Below are 7202 nucleotides of genomic sequence, written 5' to 3' on the forward strand. Positions count from 1 at the left end.
GTATTCCTGTGTGTGTGTATTCCTGTGTGTGTGTATTCCTGTGTGTGTGTATTCCTGTGTGTGTGTTTCTGTGTGTGTGTATTCCTGTGTGTGTGTATTCCTGTGTGTGTGTGTATTCCTGTGTGTGCGTGTATTCCTGTGTGTGTGTATTCCTGTGTGTGTGTGTATTCCTGTGTGTGTGTATTCCTGTGTGTGTGTTTCTGTGTGTGTGTATTCCTGTGTGTGTGTGTATTCCTGTGTGTGTGTGTATTCCTGTGTGTGTGTATTCCTGTGTGTGTGTTTCTGTGTGTGTGTATTCCTGTGTGTGTGTGTATTCCTGTGTGTGTGTATTCCTGTGTGTGTGTGTATTCCTGTGTGTGTGTATTCCTGTGTGTGTGTATTCCTGTGTGTGTGTATTCCTGTGTGTGTGTATTCCTGTGTGTGTGTATTCCTGTGTGTGTGTATTCCTGTGTGTGTGTATTCCTGTGTGTGTGTGTATTCCTGTGTGTGTGTGTATTCCTGTGTGTGTGTATTCCTGTGTGTGCGTGTATTCCTGTGTGTGTGTTTCTGTGTGTGTGTTTCTGTGTGTGTGTATTCCTGTGTGTGCGTGTATTCCTGTGTGTGTGTATTCCTGTGTGTGTGTTTCTGTGTGTGTGTATTCCTGTGTGTGCGTGTATTCCTGTGTGTGTGTTTCTGTGTGTGTGTATTCCTGTGTGTGCGTGTATTCCTGTGTGTGTGTTTCTGTGTGTGTGTATTCCTGTGTGTGCGTGTATTCCTGTGTGTGTGTTTCTGTGTGTGTGTATTCCTGTGTGTGTGTGTATTCCTGTGGGTGTGTCTGTGTTTCTGTGTGTGTGTGTGTGTGTGTGTACTCACAGGGGCTGTGTATTCCTGTGTGTGTGTCTGTGTTTCTGTGTGTGTGTGTATTCCTGTGGGTGTGTCTGTGTTTCTGTGTGTGTGTGTGTGTGTGTGTACTCACAGGGGCTGTGTATTCCTGTGTGTGTGTGTCTGTGTTTCTGTGTGTGCGTGTATTCCTGTGTGTGTGTATTCCTGTGTGTGTGTATTCCTGTGTGTGTGTATTCCTGTGTGTGTGTATTCCTGTGTGTGTGTATTCCTGTGTGTGCGTGTATTCCTGTGTGTGTGTATTCCTGTGTGTGTGTATTCCTGTGTGTGTGTATTCCTGTGTGTGTGTATTCCTGTGTGTGTGTATTCCTGTGTGTGTGTATTCCTGTGTGTGCGTGTATTCCTGTGTGTGTGTTTCTGTGTGTGTGTTTCTGTGTGTGTGTATTCCTGTGTGTGCGTGTATTCCTGTGTGTGTGTATTCCTGTGTGTGTGTTTCTGTGTGTGTGTATTCCTGTGTGTGCGTGTATTCCTGTGTGTGTGTTTCTGTGTGTGTGTATTCCTGTGTGTGCGTGTATTCCTGTGTGTGTGTTTCTGTGTGTGTGTATTCCTGTGTGTGCGTGTATTCCTGTGTGTGTGTTTCTGTGTGTGTGTATTCCTGTGTGTGTGTGTATTCCTGTGGGTGTGTCTGTGTTTCCTGTGTGTGTGTGTGTGTGTGTGTACTCACAGGGGCTGTGTATTCCTGTGTGTGTGTGTCTGTGTTTCTGTGTGTGCGTGTATTCCTGTGTGTGTGTATTCCTGTGTGTGTGTATTCCTGTGTGTGTGTATTCCTGTGTGTGTGTATTCCTGTGTGTGTGTATTCCTGTGTGTGTGTATTCCTGTGTGTGCGTGTATTCCTGTGTGTGTGTATTCCTGTGTGTGTGTATTCCTGTGTGTGTGTATTCCTGTGTGTCGTGTATTCCTGTGTGTGTGTATTCCTGTGTGTGTGTATTCCTGTGTGTGCGTGTATTCCTGTGTGTGTGTTTCTGTGTGTGTGTTTCTGTGTGTGTGTATTCCTGTGTGTGCGTGTATTCCTGTGTGTGTGTTTCTGTGTGTGTGTATTCCTGTGTGTGCGTGTATTCCTGTGTGTGTGTATTCCTGTGTGTGTGTATTCCTGTGTGTGTGTTTTGTGTATTCCTGTGTGTGCGTGTATTCCTGTGTGTGTGTATTCCTGTGTGTGTGTATTCCTGTGTGTGTATTCCTGTGTGTGTGTTTCTGTGTGTGTGTATTCCTGTGTGTGCGTGTATTCCTGTGTGTGTGTATTCCTGTGTGTGTGTATTCCTGTGTGTGTGTTTCTGTGTGTGTGTATTCCTGTGTGTGCGTGTATTCCTGTGTGTGCGTGTATTCTGTGTGTGTGTATTCCTGTGTGTGTGTATTCCTGTGTGTGTATATCCTGTGTGTATTCCTGTGTGTGTGTATTCCTGTGTGTGTGTATTCCTGTGTGTGTGTATTCCTGTGTGTGTGTATTCCTGTGTGTGTATTCCTGTGTGTGTGTATTCCTGTGTGTGTGTGTATTCCTGTGTGTGTGTTTCTGTGTGTGTGTATTCCTGTGTGTGTGTGTATTCCTGTGTGTGTGTATTCTGTGTGTGTGTATTCCTGTGTGTGTGTTTCTGTGTGTGTGTTTCTGTGTGTGTGTGTATTCCTGTGTGTGTGTATTCCTGTGTGTGTGTATTCCTGTGTGTGTGTATCCTGTGTGTGTGTATTCCTGTGCTGTCGTGTTTCTGTGTGTGTGTATTCCTGTGTGTGTGTGTATTCCTGTGTGTGTGTGTATTCCTGTGTGTGTGTATTCCTGTGTGTGTGTTTCTGTGTGTGTGTGTATTCCTGTGTGTGTGTGTATTCTGTGTGTGTGTATTCCTGTGGTGTGTGTTTCTGTGTGTGTGTATTCCTGTGTTGTGTGTATTCCGTGTGTGTGTGTATCCTGTGTGTGTGTATTCCTGTGTGTGGTGTATTCCTGTGTGTGTTGTATTCCTGTGTGTGTGTGTATTCCTGTGTGTGTGTGTATTCTGTGTGTGTGTGTATTCCTGTGTGTGTGTATTCCTGTGTGTATTCCTGTGTGTGTGTGTATTCCTGTGTGTGTGTGTATTCCTGTGTGTGTGTATTCCTGTGTGTGTGTGTATTCCTGTGTGTGTGTATTCCTGTGTGTGTGTATTCCTGTGTGGCGTGTATTCCTGTGTGTGTATTCCTGTGTGTGTGTATTCCTGTGTGTGTGTGTATTCCTGTGTGTGTGTGTATTCTGTGTGTGTGTGTTTCTGTGTGTGTGTGTATTCCTGTGTGTGTGTGTATTCCTGTGTGTGTGTTTCTGTGTGTGTGTATTCCTGTGTGTGTGTGTATTCCTGTGTGTGTGTTTCTGTGTGTGTGTATTCCTGTGTGTGTGTGTATTCCTGTGTGTGTGTATTCCTGTGTGTGTGTGTATTCCTGTGTGTGTGTGTATTCCTGTGTGTGTGTTTCTGTGTGTGTACTCACAGGGGCTCCAGGCTGACCGGGGAACCCAGGCGTTCCGTCTCTGCCTGGCCTGCCCATGTCTCCGGGGGGTCCCCTGGGTCCCTGTGCCCCCAGCTCACCCTTCCCACCCCGGCCCACGTTGGGGTAGAAGGACTCCCCCTTCTCCCCTTGCGTCCAAAGAAGCCCGCCTCGCCTGTTCGCCCCTGGGGGGGAGAGAGGAGATGGGAGATGACTGGATGTGTAGACATTCCTCATCAATAGATAGATACATGGATGAATGGATGGATGGTTAGACAAATGAAAAGACACACGAACAGACAGACAGACAGGAAGACACACAGATAGACACACACAGATAGACACACACACACACACAGACAGACTTACAGCTGGTCCTTGTTGCCCGTAGGAGCCAGTCGTGCCGGGGTCCCCAGGTTCCCCCTTACGCCCGAAGTAGCCAGGAGAACCGTCAGCCCCAGGAGATCCTGCCGGGCCCTGCCCCCCCGTGGTGCCTCCACCCAGGCAGCCACAGTCTCCAAGCTCCCCTAGATGGAGGGGGGAGAGGATGAGGAGGAGGGAGAGGAGGAGGGTGAGGAGGAGGGTGAGGAGGAGGGAGAGGAGGAGGGGTGAGGAGGAGGGTGAGGAGGAGGGTGAGGAGGAGGGTGAGGAGGAGGGGAGAGGAGGAGGGTGAGGAGGAGGAGAGGAGGAGGGTGAGGAGGAGGGAGAGGAAGAGGGAGAGGAGGAGGGAGAGGAGGAGGGTGAGGAGGAGGGAGAGGAGGAGGGTGAGGAGGAGGGAGAGGAGGAGGGTGAGGAGGAGGGAGAGGAGGAGGGAGAGGAGGAGGGAGAGGAGGAGGGTGAGGAGGATGGAGAGGAGGAGGGAGAGGAGGAGGGAGAGGAAGAGGGAGAGGAGGAGGGAGAGGAGGAGGGTGAGGAGGAGGGAGAGGAGGAGGGAGAGGAGGGTGAGGAGGAGGGAGAGGAGGAGGGTGAGGAGGAGGGTGAGGAGGAGGGAGAGGAGGAGGGTGAGGAGGAGGGAGAGGAGGAGGGTGAGGAGGAGGGTGAGGAGGAGGGAGAGGAGGAGGGTGAGGAGGAGGGTGAGGAGGAGGGTGAGGAGGAGGGAGAGGAGGAGGGTGAGGAGGAGGGAGAGGAGGAGGGAGAGGAGGAGGGTGAGGAGGAGGGAGAGGAGGAGGGAGAGGAGGAGGGAGAGGAGGAGGGTGAGGAGGAGGGTGAGGAGGAGGGTGAGGAGGAGGGAGAGGAGGAGGGTGAGGAGGAGGGAGAGGAGGAGGGTGAGGAGGAGGGAGAGGAGGTGGGAGAGGAGGAGGGTGAGGAGGAGGGTGAGGAGGAGGGAGAGGAGGAGGGAGAGGAGGAGGGAGAGGAGGTGGGAGAGGAGGAGGGTGAGGAGGAGGGAGAGGAGGAGGGAGAGGAGGAGGGTGAGGAGGAGGGAGAGGAGGTGGGAGAGGAGGAGGGTGAGGAGGAGGGTGAGGAGGAGGGAGAGGAGGAGGGAGAGGAGGAGGGAGAGGAGGAGGGAGAGGAGGTGGGAGAGGAGGAGGGTGAGGAGGAGGGAGAGGAAGAGGGAGAGGAGGAGGGAGAGGAGGAGGGTGAGGAGGAGGGAGAGGAGGAGGGTGAGGAGGAGGGAGAGGAGGAGGGAGAGGAGGAGGGAGAGGAGGAGGGTGAGGAGGATGGAGAGGAGGAGGGAGAGGAGGAGGGAGAGGAAGAGGGAGAGGAGGAGGGAGAGGAGGAGGGTGAGGAGGAGGGAGAGGAGGAGGGAGAGGAGGGTGAGGAGGAGGGTGAGGAGGAGGGAGAGGAGGAGGGAGAGGAAGAGGGTGAGGAGGAGGGTGAGGAGGAGGGGAGAGGCAGTGGGAGAGAGAGAGTATGTCTGTGTATATGTATGTGGGAGGGTGTGTGTGTGTGTGTGTAATCTACCTCTCAGTCCTTTGTATCCTCTGTCTCCAGGGGGTCCTCTGGAACCAGGGGGTCCTGGGATGCCGGGAACCTCTGAAGGGATCTGGTTGCCTTGGTCTGCAAACACGCACACACACACACACACGCACACATACACTAAGTTAATATGTTTTACGGTTTAAACATTACGACTCATAACATTCACACCAGTAGTTAGTGTACAAGCGCCGTTCGGCATATCAACAAAACAGGATGTTTTGTTAGAGAGTTTTGCAGTCGCCCAGGGAGTTTTACAGCAAGTCTGCTGAACAAATTTTTTTTAGAAACAAAATAATTATTCAGGTTTATTATCAATTGAAAGATAAGCCTGATAAGGTTTGAGGATGAGGCTTGTTGTCTTGGAATATGGACGAGTCCAAAAACCATCTCCTGGAAACGTTATCAGCAGCTGTTAGGTGCTGTTTGGCGAAAGAGCGACACCTGGTGGTGAGGTTTCGAGAAAGCAGTTTGGTCGTTATTCTTGGCTTGTGTGTGGCCTGAGATGGACAGTCTGAGGAAGCACACGCACACACACGCGCACACACACACATCCACTCGCACATGTTCACACACACACACACAAGCCGCGTGACTGTTACACACTCTTTCCAGCAGTGTGTCCATGGAGCTGGCAAAGAGATCTGACCGTTAGTCCGCAGTGACAGAAATATTACGTTTCTGGTCAGTTTTGGTTTAGTTTCGCTCCTTTATTGAGGGGGGGGGGGGGTCGCATGTTTGCCATAGCAACACAGCCTCTGGGGGGGGGTTCTACCTTCCAGTGACGGGCCACGCGACTGGCCCTTGCGGGTCGCCATGGCGACAGCGAGGCAGGCGTCGGAGTCTTCTCCGCCAGAGGGAGAGGATGATGAGACAGTCAGATACACATCCCTCTCTTTCATCCCTCCATCATTACACCTCTCTCTCTGACCCCTGCTTCCTCTCAGCCCCTCTCTCCCTCTCTCTCTTATATTTCTCTCTCTCTGTCTATCTATCTGTCCATCTGTCTCTATCTGAACGACGCCCCCCCCCCCATGCCCCGCCCTCCCGGTCGTACCGGATCGTCCAAGCCTGTCCTGGGGGCCCGGGGGCTCCCTGACGGCCGGGGGACCCGGGGAGGCCCTCTGGTCCGAAGGTCTGCCTGCCGGGGTTCCTTTCTCCCCCTTTATCCCTAGGGTGCCTGGGAACCCTGGAGAACCTGGGCGACCTGGGGGGGGGGGGGGGGGGGGGAGAGGATAAAGAACGATGAAGTAGGGAGAGAGAGGAGAGGAAGGGAGAGAGAGGAGAGAGAGAGACAGTGATGGACAGAGAGGAGAGGAAGGGAGAGATAGAGGAGAGAGAGAGAGAGAGAGAGAGACAGAGAGGAGAGGAAGGGAGAGAGAGGAGGAGAGAGACAGAGAGAGACAGAGAGGAGAGGAAGGGAGAGAGAGGAGAGAGAGAGAGAGACAGTGATGGACAGAGAGGAGAGGAAGGAAGAGAGAGAGAGAGAAAGTTAAGTGTTTGAATGAGAGAAACATGTTGTTGGCATCAGGTGTGTGTCTTACCAGTCACAAAGGAGTCACTCCCTCGTCGACCCGGTAGTCCTGCCGACCCCGGATCGCCGGCGTCGCCTACTAGGCCAGGGAGCCCGTCGTAAACCGGGGTCACCTGTTTGACCTGCATCAGAAAACAGGTGGTCAACAAATGGAACTCTGGGTAATATGACTATAAAGACAACTGATCAGATCTTTTTGAGTGTGTGTGTGAGTGTGTGTTTCTTGTGTGTGTGTGTGTCTAACCTTGAACTGCAATTCCCGCGCTGTTAGTGTAGGTGGGCGGTCCAGGTTGACCCTGCTCTCCCTGGTCGCCCTGGAAACACACACACACTCAAACCCTCTCCTGACCAGTTCCACCAGACAACACTGTTTTTGTCCCCCCCTGGTGGCCACAGAGAGAGTTGCAGGAGACCAAGCCAGAAGAATATTCCCTCA

General features: G+C 52.2%; 1 long non-coding RNA gene across 1 annotated transcript; it reads right to left on the minus strand.

The window, feature by feature from the left end:
- Nucleotides 1–3323: 3323 nt before the first annotated feature.
- Nucleotides 3324–5351, minus strand: LOC134016125 (uncharacterized). The gene is made up of 3 exons (XR_009929402.1): nucleotides 5218–5351; nucleotides 3685–3842; nucleotides 3324–3500 (listed from the first exon to the last, which is right to left on the minus strand). It is a non-coding gene; the product is annotated as an uncharacterized LOC134016125 (long non-coding RNA).
- Nucleotides 5352–7202: the final 1851 nt, after the last annotated feature.

Source organism: Osmerus eperlanus, unplaced genomic scaffold (assembly GCF_963692335.1).
Source record: "Osmerus eperlanus unplaced genomic scaffold, fOsmEpe2.1 SCAFFOLD_904, whole genome shotgun sequence".
In the NCBI taxonomy this organism is placed as follows: Eukaryota; Metazoa; Chordata; class Actinopteri; order Osmeriformes; family Osmeridae; genus Osmerus; species Osmerus eperlanus.